Source organism: Crinia signifera, chromosome 1 (genome assembly GCF_055691185.1).
Source record: "Crinia signifera chromosome 1, ASM5569118v1, whole genome shotgun sequence".
In the NCBI taxonomy this organism is placed as follows: domain Eukaryota; kingdom Metazoa; phylum Chordata; class Amphibia; order Anura; family Myobatrachidae; genus Crinia; species Crinia signifera.
In genome coordinates this window covers 463238744-463252130 of record NC_139217.1, presented here as the reverse complement: position 1 = coordinate 463252130, position 13387 = coordinate 463238744, and the positions used below count along the sequence as shown (strand labels likewise).

Sequence of the window (13387 nt, the reverse complement as noted above, 5' to 3'; positions counted from 1 at the left end):
ATAAAAAAGGTTGACAGCAAAAATTTTGATGTGGAAATGGTCGATACGTGGAAAGGTCAGCATGTAGATTTCAGCAAATGGACCTCAAATTGAAAGTTAAACTTTTTTTTCATGTGTCGGCCATTGCCATGCCTATCCTTTTACCATGTTGACCATATGCATGTTTTGACTGGAAGGGAACGGGGAAGGGGGGTGGTCTTCTATTACCCTATGATGATAGGTGTCACTGGTGAGGTCACTGCACTTGTCGGATAGATAAAGCAGTTATAGGGTTATTTAGCCAGGAACAGGGAGAGACAATACATGGATAATGCAGCAGGGCCTAGTGGCCAATCAGGCCCCAGTGGCCAATCCGGCCCTGGTGGCAGTGGGACTTGTAGATCACTGACCCACATAAAGGCCCTCTATGGGCAAGTTCTCTTTTATTACATTTCTGTGCTTACTTCTATTCTCCCAGGAGGGGGCGCTATGAAATCTGGCGGCACCTCCAATCTGTGACTGGTACACTTGGAGCAGTGACAAATGCTGTGCTGGTGTTTTATTGACATCATGTTTAGTATAGGGCATGACGTCATGGCATCTGGAATTGCGGTGTCACTGTTGCAGCAATTGTATCACCCCCTCGGTCCTCGCATGCTCCCTCGTTACAGTTCATTTAGTAACATAGAAACATAGAATGTGACGGCAGATCAGAACCATTTGGCCCATCTAGTCTGCCCCTTTTTTCCCTTCAGGTAATCTCAGCCCTTATTTCTTTGTAAGGATATTCATATGCCTATCCCAAGCATGTTTAAATTGTTCTACTGTCTTAGCCTCTACCACCTCTGATGGGAGGCTATTCCATGTATCTACTACTCTTTCTGTGTAGTAATTCTTCCTCACATTTCCCCTGAACCTACCTCCCTCCAGTTTCAGTGCATGTCCTCGTGTTCTATTACTTCTTTTCCGTTGAAGAAATTTTCCCACCTGTACTATGTTAAAACCCTTGATATATTTGAAAGTTTCTATCATGTCCCCCCTTTCCCTTCTCTGCTCCAAACTATACATGTTAAGATATTTTAGTATATCCAGGTAAGTTTTGTGATGTAGGCCATGCACCATTTTAGTTGCCCTTCTTTGTACACTCTCCAATGTATTTATATCCTTCTGGAGATATGGCCTCCAGAACTGGACACAGTATTCCAGATGAGGTCGTACCAATGACCTATACAGTGGCATTATTACGTCTTTCTTTCTGCTACTGAGTCCTCTCCCTATGCAACCAAGCATCTGACTTGCCTTCCTCATTGCTTTGTTACATTGCCTCCCTGCTTTTAAGTCACTTGAAATAGTGACTCCTAGATCTCTTTCCTCCTCAGTAGTTTCCATTATAGTACCCTTGATACTATATTGAGCCTTTGGGTTTTTGAGTCCCAAGTGTATAATTTTGCATTTTTTTTGCATTAAACTGTAGTTGCCATTCTCTTGACCAATTCTCAAGAACATCATCAGTCATTTGATTTACCCCTCCTGGTGTTGCATATCTTTGTGTCATCTGCAAAAAGGCATACTTTCCCTTCAATACCATTTGCAATGTCACTAACAAAGATAGTAAAGAGCACTGGTCCAAGTACATATCCCTGGCAGTGGCGGAACAACCGTGGGTGCAGGGGATGCAGCTGCTATGGGGCCCGGCGGGTTGGGGGGCCCGAGGCACAGCAAGCAATCCCCTGCACAGTTTTGTATAATTTTATTATTAATATTAGAGTACTGACTGACGGAGTATCGATCCGGACAGGAGCCGGAGTATAGAACCAAGCGGCTGTAAGAGCAGGTCATTTAAGAGCGCCGAGCGGGAGCAGAACATTATAGAGTGCCGAGCGGGAGTCAACATAATAGAGCGCCGAGTGGGAGCAGGTCATAGTAGCGCGCTGAGCGGCGGGGGAGAACAAGAGTAGTGCGCATTGCGCAATGCAGGAGCTTGGGTAGCGTAGCACGATGGACTGGGCGAGCCAGGCCAGAGCCAGGTGGAGGGATTGGTGCCGCAAGGGAAGTGGAGCTGCTGTATGACTGCGTCTGACAGAGCTCCAGGAGCCTCCTTGGTATATGAACTCAGCGCTGCATGTCAAGCCCAGCGCCTGCTTGCTCTGAAGAGAGAGACAGGCTGAAGATGTCCAGAAGTCTGCAGTGTGAGTGAGTCCTGCAGCTGCTGGTGAGCTGGGCAACTAGTCCTTAATAAGTGTAGCATATGATATTGTAAAGTTGATTTATTTACAGAATAGTATATAAAATATTTGTTTAAAATATGGTTTTAGTATATACAGAAGTAGCCATATGAATGTTTCCTGCGACACGGCATGCTGCACCGGGCTGTGACTATTCGCAGGCGGTGATAGCGCCATTAGGATTTAAAGAAGCAATCACCGGCTGTGAATAGTCACAGCCCAGCGTAGCATGCTGCATCGCAGGAAACATTCACAGGGCTACTTCTGTATATATTAGAAACATACCAGTATATAAAAAATACAGGGTTAAAAATATTACATTTGATTAAGATGTCATAAAATAAATTGCAATAATCTTTCCACCAATTATTTTATATAGCACACACACTTTCCAACGCACTTTAAAGAGAATATTTAGCCATTAATATCAGTCCTTGCCCAAGTGGATCTTACACTCTATGGGCTAATTCAGCATGCATTGCTAATCTGCATATCCTCTAATTGAGCAATTATCAGACTGCGCCGCTTGCGTATTGTATGTATTGCGCAGGCGCAAGAGGAAAAAGTGAATGAAAATGCATATGGAATGCAATCCACTTGCAGCTTGACTTACAGGAAGCCAGAATCCCTAGTAAGTGCCTAACCCTAAACCCCTCTCCCTTCAGCTAACCCCCCCCCCCAATCTTCCTCCCTCCCATCCCCTGTTTAATGGAGTGCAGGGGGGCCCCTTTCAAAATGTTGCTATGGGGCCCACAAAGGTCTAGTTACGCCTCTGATCCCTGGGGTACTCCACTGGTAACATGTCCCTCTGTCTGTCTGTTTGACTGTCTGTTTCCTATCCTGCAACCACGCTCTTATCCATGTAATTGTTTTATAATCCAATCCCACACTTTCAAGTTTATTTAGCAGTCTGCGATGTGGGACAGTGTCAAATGCCTTACTAAAGTCTAGATATGCCACATCTACAGCCCCCCCTTCATCTATTATTTTGGTCACAGAGTCAAAAAAGTTAATAATATTTGTTTGGCATGATCTCCCTGCAGTAAAACCATGCTGTTTTGAATCCTGTAAGTTTTTTAATTTAAGATATTCCACTATTCTTTATTTTAATAGTGTTTCCATTAATTTCCCTACTACTGATGTAAGGCTCACTGGTCTGTAGTTACTTGCTTCTTATTTGCTTCCGCTTTTGTGCAGTGGAACTACTACCCAGGAATAATATTATGAAATCTGTAATTTGCCAGTATATAGGTCCAACCCACAAAACTGAAACTACAGTAAATATGACAGTGTGCAGCAAGCAACTATGAGTTACATAGTAAATGTGCCAGTAACCTGATGATAGTACAGAATAGACATCATTTCAAATAGTTTTTTTCTAGTTTAGAAAAATCCCCTTTAGAACAATCCCTTTCAGGCCAGTGCACATCTCCCCGTCTAACGCACATTCTGCAGTATTTCTGTATCTGGAACAAGGACTGAAAGCTTATTAATAATAAATTAAACACTGGACAGGTTTTCAGTCATATATCACGGTCCCTTCGGCAATGAGAGACAAATTAATGGACAGTGATGCAGGATTTGAGAAATTACATTTTAATGTTCCTCTGAAGATAACTAATGTACCAATGTGAAATGAGCCTAATTTTAATCCAAAATCTGCTAGAATTCTGGGAGATGAAAGGCCATTTACTCTGATGGCAAAACAGATCTGTGAGGTCACAATATCAAGTCAGGGAATTACACAATCTATAGGTGTCTGCAAAACAGATCTGTGAGGTCACAATATCCATTCAGGGAATAACACAATCTATAGGTGGCTGCAAAACAGATCTGTGAGGTCACAATATCAAGTCAGGGAATAACCCAATCTATAGGTGACTGCGAAAACAGATCTGTGAGGTCACAATATCCAATCAGGGAATAACACAATCTATAGGTGGCTGCAAAACAGACCTGTGAGGTCACCATATCCAATCAGGGAATAACACAATCTATAGGTGGCTGCAAAACAGATCTGTGAGGTCACAATATCCATTCAGGGAATAACACAATCTATAGGTGGCTGCAAAACAGATCTGTGAGGTCGCAATATCCAATCAGGGAATAACACAAACTATAGGTGGCTGCAAAACAGATCTGTGAGGTCACAATATCCATTCAGGGAATAACACAATCTATAGGTGGCTGCAAAACAGATCTGTGAGGTCACAATATCCAATCAGGGAATAACACAAACTATAGGTGGCTGCAAAACAGATCTGTGAGGTCACAATAGCCATTCAGGGAATAACACAATCTATAGGTGGCTGCAAAACAGATCTGTGAGGTCACAATATCCAATCAGGGAATAACACAAACTATAGGTGGCTGCAAAACAGATCTGCAAGGTCACAATATCCAATCAGGGAATAACACAAACTATAGGTGGCTGCAAAACAGATCTTGAGGTCACAATATCAAGTCAGGGAATAACACAATCTATAGGTGGCTGCAAAACAGATCTGTGAGGTCACAATATCCATTCAGGGAATAACACAATCTATAGGTGACTGCGAAACAGATCTGTGAGGTCACAATATCCAATCAGAGAATAACACATTCTATAGGTGGCTGCAAAACAGATCTTGAGGTCACAATATCCATTCAGGGAATAACACAATCTATAGGTGTCTGCAAAACAGATCTGTGAGGTCACAATATCCATTCAGGGAATAACACAAACTATAGGTGGCTGCAAAACAGATCTGTGAGGTCACAATATCCATTCAGGGAATAACACAATCTATAGGTGTCTGCAAAACAGATCTGTGAGGTCACAATATCCATTCAGGGAATAACACAATCTATAGGTGGCTGCAAAACAGATCTGCGAGGTCACAATATCAATTCAGGGAATAACACAATCTATAGGTGGCTGCAAAACAGATCTGCGAGGTCACAATATCAATTCAGGGAATAACACAATCTATAGGTGACTGCAAAACAGATCTGTGAGGTCACAATATCCATTCAGGGAATAACACAAACTATAGGTGGCTGCAAAACAGATCTTGAGGTCACAATATCCATTCAGGGAATAACACAATCTATAGGTGTCTGCAAAACAGATCTGTGAGGTCACAATATCCATTCAGGGAATAACACAATCTATAGGTGACTGCAAAACAGGTCTGTGAGGTCACAATATCCATTCAGGGAATAACACAATCTATAGGTGACTGCGAAACAGATCTGTGAGATCACAATGGCCCTTATTCAGATCTGATCGCAGTACAAATTCATTCTCAAAATGGTCAAAACCATGTGCACTGCAGGTGGGGCAGATGTAACATGTGCAGAGAGAGTTAAATTTGGGTGGTGTGTGTTGAAACTGAAATCTAAATTGCAGTGTAAGAATAAAGCAGCCAGTATTTACCCTGCACAGAAACAAAATAACTAACACAAATCTAACTCTCTCTATACGTGTTACATCCGCCCCACCTGCAGTTCACATGGTTTTGCCCATTTTGAGAACAAATTTGAACTGCGATTAGATCTGAATAAGGGCCAATATCCCTTCAGGGAATAACACAATCTATAGGTGGCTGCAAAACAGATCTTGAGGTCACAATATCAAGTCAGGGAATAACACAATCTATAGGTGGCTGCAAAACAGATCTGTGAGGTCACAATATCCATGCAGGGAATAACACAATCTATAGGTGGCTGCAAAACAGATCTGTGAGGTCACAATATCCATGCAGGGAATAACACAATCTATAGGTGGCTGCAAAACAGATCTGTGAGGTCACAATATCCATGCAGGGAATAACACAATCTATAGGTGGCTGCAAAATAGATCTGTAAGGTCACAATATCCAATCAGGGAATAACACAATCTATAGGTGGCTGCAAAACAGATCTGTGAGGTCACAATATCAAGTCAGGGAATAACACAATCTATAGGTGACTGCAAAACAGACCTGTGAGGTCACAATATCCAATCAGGGAATAACACAATCTATAGGTGGCTGCAAAACAGATCTGTGAGATCACAATATCCAATCAGGGAATAACACAATCTATAGGTGGCTGCAAAACAGACCTGTGAGGTCACAATATCCAATCAGGGAATAACACAATCTATAGGTGGCTGCAAAACAGATCTGTGAGGTCACAATATCAAGTCAGGGAATAACACAATCTATAGGTGACTGCAAAACAGATCTGTGAGATCACAATATCCAATCAGGGAATAACACAATCTATAGGTGGCTGCAAAACAGATCTGTGAGATCACAATATCCAATCAGGGAATAACACAATCTATAGGTGGCTGCAAAACAGATCTGTGAGATCACAATATCCAATCAGGGAATAACACAATCTATAGGTGGCTGCAAAACAGATCTGTGAGATCACAATATCCAATCAGGGAATAACACAATCTATAGGTGGCTGCAAAACAGATCTGTGAGGTCACAATATCAAGTCAGGGAATAACACAATCTATAGGTGACAGGTGAAAAGGTCAACATGGTTAAGATCGACATGTTCAAAAGGTTGACACAGGCAAAAGGCCGCCATGAAAAAGGTCAACATGAGTTTTGGGATTTTTTTTGTTGGGTGCCTCACTGCGCTCCACAAACTGGGAAGGTAAAGTGTGAACAAGTTTGTCTTTGAAAAAAAAAAAATCATGAAAAACCCAGGTCGACCTTTTTACATGTCGACCTTTTGGTTGAGTCGACCTTTTGAACGTGCCAATCTAAACCATGTTGACCTTTTCATATGTCGACCTTTGGCCTGTCGGCTGTCGACCAATAGTGGTTGACCTTTCGACTGTCGACCTTTATACTGTCGGCATATTGAGCGCATGCCAGCATTACCTTTAGGGTTAGCACTTGGATTAATGATATACTGATATTAAAACTACTTTGCGTTAGTGTAAACATAGTGAATGTCGACATGAGCAATGTTGACATTATAAACATGCCGACATTCTTATGACACTTAATGAATGTCAACAGAATATACCAATTCTGTGCCAATGCCACAGTTGCCTACAGCTTTCTTGGAATGTCTGGAAGAATCCTAGATTAGGGGGAAGATCTTCTGGTCTCTGGAGGGAGCGGGTGAACCGCCCACAGGGGCGCTAGCTCACCTGCCTGCACGTCCACTGGGCCTATGCTTTGTTTATGCAATGTTACACTGCTTAAACCGCTTCAGTGTAAAAGAGGTATTGATAAGATATTATTATCAGCATGCAATCTCAAACCACAAAACCACCATTATGTAGGCAAGACGTACCCTTAAATAATGTAAGAGTAAACGATGACCTAAATAAGCCCAAAAAACAACAATAACTTTTTAAACTAATTATCTTTTTATGTCACATCTTTTTTTTTTTTCTTTCAGTTGAAATTTGTCCTTTTAAAAAGTCTACAGTTCGGCTTGGGAAAGCGTCAGCAGCCTTAAATTATCACAGCGTGTAGATCGGAGCGATCAATAACGCGCTCTAGAAAAACTCTGACCACAAGAAAGCAAAATTACGCTACTAACTATATATATACTGTATATCAATGTGGAAAACTGGAATATTTATAGTTACTTCTAAAAGGACAAATGTATTTAAAATCTGGATTATGTCTTATCTAACCACAGCTTCCTCTCCAGCCTTCCCCAGTGACCACTGAGCAGCCGGCGGAGAGGACACCCCACGGGGAGAGACAGATCCTGGGCATAAGTTAGACATCTACTGGGTTGTGTCATGTGAAATGCCTTAGCAAACTTTGGTTCAAATATATATATATATAATATTGTACTGACATCTCCTGGATTACCTGCTTATTGAAATGCACCTGGTGCAATCTTTGTGGCCCTGATACTGGGGCAGACCTGCATCTTGCGGTAGTTGCACCTTTGCGTATGCACGCATTTGTGGCTACTTTAGTGAATACATTTATGACTGTATATTGGGGTGCAATTCCAGCTACCTGCACATTGGCCCCTTGGAGCCTAAGCAGGGATGGATAGAAACTGAGTGAGTATGTTGCGGCCAGTCGTGTAACAATACCCCCACAGTCCAAGCGATGGTTTGGAGATGCAGGGTCTCTGTCTATTCCATGTGGTCAGGCCATCCACATGGACTCTAATGAAAATGTCCCTCCAAAAATGGCCGTCGCCTTGGAAGAGACATGCTACTGGATAGATGGGAGTTCTATTTAAGATGGGATGTTGCTATGGGCAACCAATCAGAGTCTATCTATTATCTTCTAGAATGTGCTAAATAAATAAGAAGTAGATTCTGATTGGTTGCTACGGGCAACATCCTATCTTTAATAGAACGCACATCTTAGTAAATAAAACCCCTAGTGTATGTCAGGGGACGGCAGCATGTACAGCCTCCCCCGGAAGTGCCAGATTACATGAACGATTGTGCACCTGCAAGCATGAAACCCCTGGCAACAAGCATGAAACCCCTGGCAACGAGCATTAAACCCCTCGTAATGAGCATGTAGCCCCTGGCAACAAGCAAGAAACCCCTGGCAACAAACATTAACTAGTAAGGAGCATATACAGTATCCCCTGGCAACAAGCATGAACAACTTGGCAACAAGTATTGAACTACTAGTAAGGAGCATGTATCTCCTGACAATGAGCATGAAACCCCTAGCAACAAGCATTAATCTCCTAGTAAGGAGAATGTAACCCTTGGCAATGAGCATGTAACACATAAGGCGCCTAATGAATTATGTTGCTGTTAACCTATACCATTACTTAACTCTTATGCCTAGAAATAACCGACACAAACACCTTATCTAAAAATAACGACACGGACACCAACTGCGTAAGTTTAAAAGGTCATAATTGTTTATTTAAGTGGTATGACCCCTATTTGTATAAGGGATGGCAAAGAAAGCACTTGAGACCAGCACCAGTCCCGGGTGTTGCCATGGTAGCGACCGGAGCGCCCCAATCTGACAACACCCCTTCTTGTGGGTACAGCCTGCGCTGTGACGGACATACCGCCCCCTTCTATTGCATGTCGCGGACGTTCCATGAAGGGTCCAACGCCTCCAGCCGGAGCATGGGGACTCGCCCGCCTTCTTGGCAAAGGGCAAAATCCAGACTCAAAGAGGCTCACTTCCTGGCAATGATCACTGATATAACCCTCTCTGGCTGACGCCCCCCTGCTACCTGATTGGCAGAACTAACTGCCACTCAACTGCTATTTCCATAGGGCTTTGCACTGATACTTCTGCTATATTTGATTGTGGACAACAAATTCGCCAGCTCTTAAATTCCCTCCAGCCTATGCGGCCCTCGCTCTGTCTAGGCCAGGGCTGGGCAACACCGGCCCTCCAGATGTTTATGAACTACACATCCCAGCATGCCTTGCATCAGTTTCAGCATGGCCACATAGCAAAACTAATGCAAAGCATCCTGGGATGTGTAGTTCATTAACATCTGGAGGGCCGGTGTTGCCCAGCCCTGGTCTAGGCACAGTCAACACTGTCTCTGTCTGTAAGAAGCTCTTTCCAAGAAACACAGAAAAAACTTCAATACGAACAATATATATATATATTTTTGCAATAAAGAAGTTAATAAACAAATAATTGTTCTTTGATGTTTGTATTGCTATTCACCCCAATGCACTGACCCAAACTTAGCAAGAACCCCCTGCCCTGACCCCCAATTACTTGCATTAGCTCCTAGCCACAGATGTTGCACATCAGACTTTCTGCGTTTTGCAGAACATTCCACAGAGATGTCATGTAGCGAGGGCTCGGTATAAACTGTACCATGAATTAGCTCTGTCCTCTGCAGCAATCCATTATACTGATTCTAATTAAAATGTATCCTGCTCTTGTCAATTGTTCTTATTATATGAAAGTAAATTGACACATGGTCCGATCGTGCAATGAATGTTCCCAGAAGTGCGGGCACCCCGCCTGTCATTCTGTGCACGGTAAACAATGAAGTGTGCAGGCCCAGGCGCTGTAACTGTGCGAGGGGAGATGTCCTTGGGTGGATCCCTCCGAACTGTGACACAGATAGTAATCTATGGGGGGGGGGGGGGCATATGATCACCCCTGTGTGAGGTCACTCTCTGTCCGCAGCTGCATTCAGTGTCTGTGCTACTAATGGATAGCTGAAAGATTAGATTAGATTTTGTTCTGATTTAACATCCTGCTTTGGTGTTGGATTTAGATTTGGATTTCAGTTCATTTAAAAAAAAAAGATTAAAAATAATCGATTAAAAAAAGGCTAAAATGATGTCATTTTCGCAATCCAAAAACCCATACTCAGATTTAAAATGGGTGGGAATATTTGGACCAGGATTTAATGGCCTGATTCAGTCACTGTTCGCTAGGCTGCGGCCGCACAGCCAAAAATTTATTTGAATGATTTTTCTGCCGCTTGTAATGAAAAGTCAACCTGGACTGACTTATCATTCAGACACTGTCCTCCGGATTGTGGGCGGGCGCTGCGTGTGCTGTGGAACAGCCAGTGTCTTTATGGGGAAGCCCATACATCACCGGACATTCCCCTGCTTCCTCCCCCTGCGTGCCCTCTTCCCTCCCCTTACTGAGCGAAGGCCATTCGCTCGGGGGAGTTTGCACATGTGTACATTCGCGCATGCGCCAACCCCGAATTGGCCCCTTTGTTTGGATTTGATCTCCTCGGGGATCTGCATGAGGGTTCGGATTTGTATTAGCCGAGAACCATACTGCCCATCTCTAAGTATAAGTCAATGTATCATCCCGCATCCGGCTGGAGGCAATCCCCACAGTATACTTACCTTACCCCCAGACACCCTCTAACTCTCCACTCCCCGTTAGTGCATTAGGTCGAGTCTTTCGGATGACCACTATAGCTCGACACGTTAAATAGGTTGACATGCATGAAAACGTTGGACAAAAGTTTTTCATGTTTTTTTTTTCAAAAATATGTGGTTTTTCATTAATTCTACTATCCAAGTGGGCATAGATGGAAAATATAGTAGTGTGCCGAGCGCATCAAGGCACTGTGCCGGAAGCATGGTTATCGAAACGAGCCATGCGGTGTCCATATCGATTTAAGTCGAAATAGACACCCTCAAAAAACCCTGAAAAACTCAAGTTGACCACCTAAATCTAACATCAGCCCTCAGTCGCTCAGGATGTGGCCGCTGGTGAGTGCACATTACTGAGTGACCCCCACAGTCTGATACACAATGATCCGGACGAAGGGGTAATTGAGCCCAAATCGTTCTGGTGTGTACCCAGCATAAGTCTGACGCTATCTAATTAGTTATTACAGAAGTGAAAAGTATTATACAAACAAGCACCAAGCCGCCGACTGTGTGGATGATGTTACCACGATCACAATGCAAGAGCTGGTGGTAGAATCTAACAATGGGCCCAATTCAGACCAGTTTGCTGTGCTGTGAATTTGCAGCACGTGCACAGGGGCGGGGAGGAGCTCTGTGGGGCGGCGTTTACCTGATCGCTGGGCTGCGAACACTCACAGCTCAGCAAACAGGTGTGAATTGGGCCTAAGGTCTGACAGTATTATTGATATACGGCTTAGCAGTGCTGCGAGAACCGTGATGTGAGTGTGAGTACTGCATTATGGAAAAGAAAAACAGCACCCCCTAAAGGTGGAAGAATGTAGTGACCTATAAGAAACAACACTAAGATGTAACAAGGGCCGCATAGGCCCGAGTGTAATTAAGAGCCTGTGAATTTGCAGAGTTAAATAAAGTTGTAAACATTAAGATAAGGCCGGAGGCAAATAGAGAGTGGCAGTTAGATCTGCCCTATCAGGTAGCTGGGGGGCGTCAGCTTAGAGAGGGGTACTTATAGGAAAGCAGGCAGGAAGGACTTCCTCTTTGAGTCTGGATTTCTGCTGGGACAATCCTGTGTGACCAAGCGCAAGGACAATCAAAGCTAAGTATTTTTACTTATCTGTTCCATCAGCTAGTTTACTTTACCTTAAAGATGTCAGGGCGTCCTAAGCGCAGCGCTCCCCCCCCCGTTGGCTGGCAGACGCCGCCCGCCCCCTGATCACAGTAGCAGGGCGTGGGGGTGGTAAAACGCCGGCCGCGGCCCAGTACATGGCGTCCACAGAGCGCCAGCGCGACTCTGTGCGCCCTCTCTCCCCGGCGCTGCAGCGCGGAATTGTTCCCCTGTCAGCAGTCAGTCCCAGCAGCAGCGGAGCGTCCGTCGCGGGGATCACGCGGTCCCCGGCGGCTGCACGCTTTCATCACCAGGCCGCGTCTCGCGCGGCTGGTAGTGTCAGCAACACGCCAACACCAGTGGCGTAGCTACGTTTTGGGCGCCCCCCCGCCGTTAGGGGGGGGGGCGCCCATACCCACCCCCCGCCGCCCATGCTAACCCCCTCCCCCGCAGTCTTACCTATCGCGCTGGTCCCGGCGGCTCCGTCCGTTCATCTGCTGAGGACCACCACAAAATGGCCGCCCCCGTACAGCAGACAGTTTCAGAGAACTGTTTGCTATATGGGGGCGGCCATTTTGTTGTGGTCCTCATCGGAAGAACGGAGCCGACGGGACCAGCAAGTTACGTAAGTCTGCAGGGGATTGGGGGGGGTAACTATACCACCGCAGCCCCCGGCGCCCCCACATGCACAGCGCCCCCCCGCGGTGGCTGCGGTGCTATAGTTACGCCCCTGGCCAACACGCGGGGATATGCCAGGCACCTCGGCCGAGGTGCTGGCTGCCCCTGAGGCTCAAACGGGGTCACATGGTGCCAGGGTGGGGGTCCACACGGCATTGATCCACCACGAGGAGGAGCAAGGGGGTATGAGAACACCTCCTCCAGCTCCGGGTCTCCCCGTTTATGCGCTGCCCTATGAGGGCAGCGGGGGTGCATCAACCCCTCCCGCACCCAGCGCCAGCCCCATGCAGGTCATTACAGGAGGCCCAGCAAGGCTCCCTGCAATAATCAGGGGGCCGCCCATAGTTACGCTGCAGGCCTCTCTGACGCACACTGCAGAGCCTCTGCTGCAGGGCAGTTTCGCCCCACAGGCGGGAGTTTTTACTGGGGGGCAACCAGGGTTAACCCGCGGCAGCGGGGAGGGCACGGGGCCTGCCACGGCACAGTTTTATCCGGGGCAGCAAGCAGCATGGCACCAGGGCTCTGGGCAGGCCCAGGCCCCACAGAGCATGTTCGCTCCCTCAGCACCCTTGCAGCAAGGGC

At 45.5% G+C, this 13387-nt stretch overlaps 1 protein-coding gene across 2 annotated transcripts in view; it reads right to left on the bottom strand.

Moving 5' to 3' along the window:
* The window catches only part of ZBTB7C (zinc finger and BTB domain containing 7C), a 139876-nt gene that overhangs the window by 107876 nt on the left and 18613 nt on the right, over positions 1-13387 (bottom strand). The gene's annotated exons all lie outside the window — the stretch shown is intronic.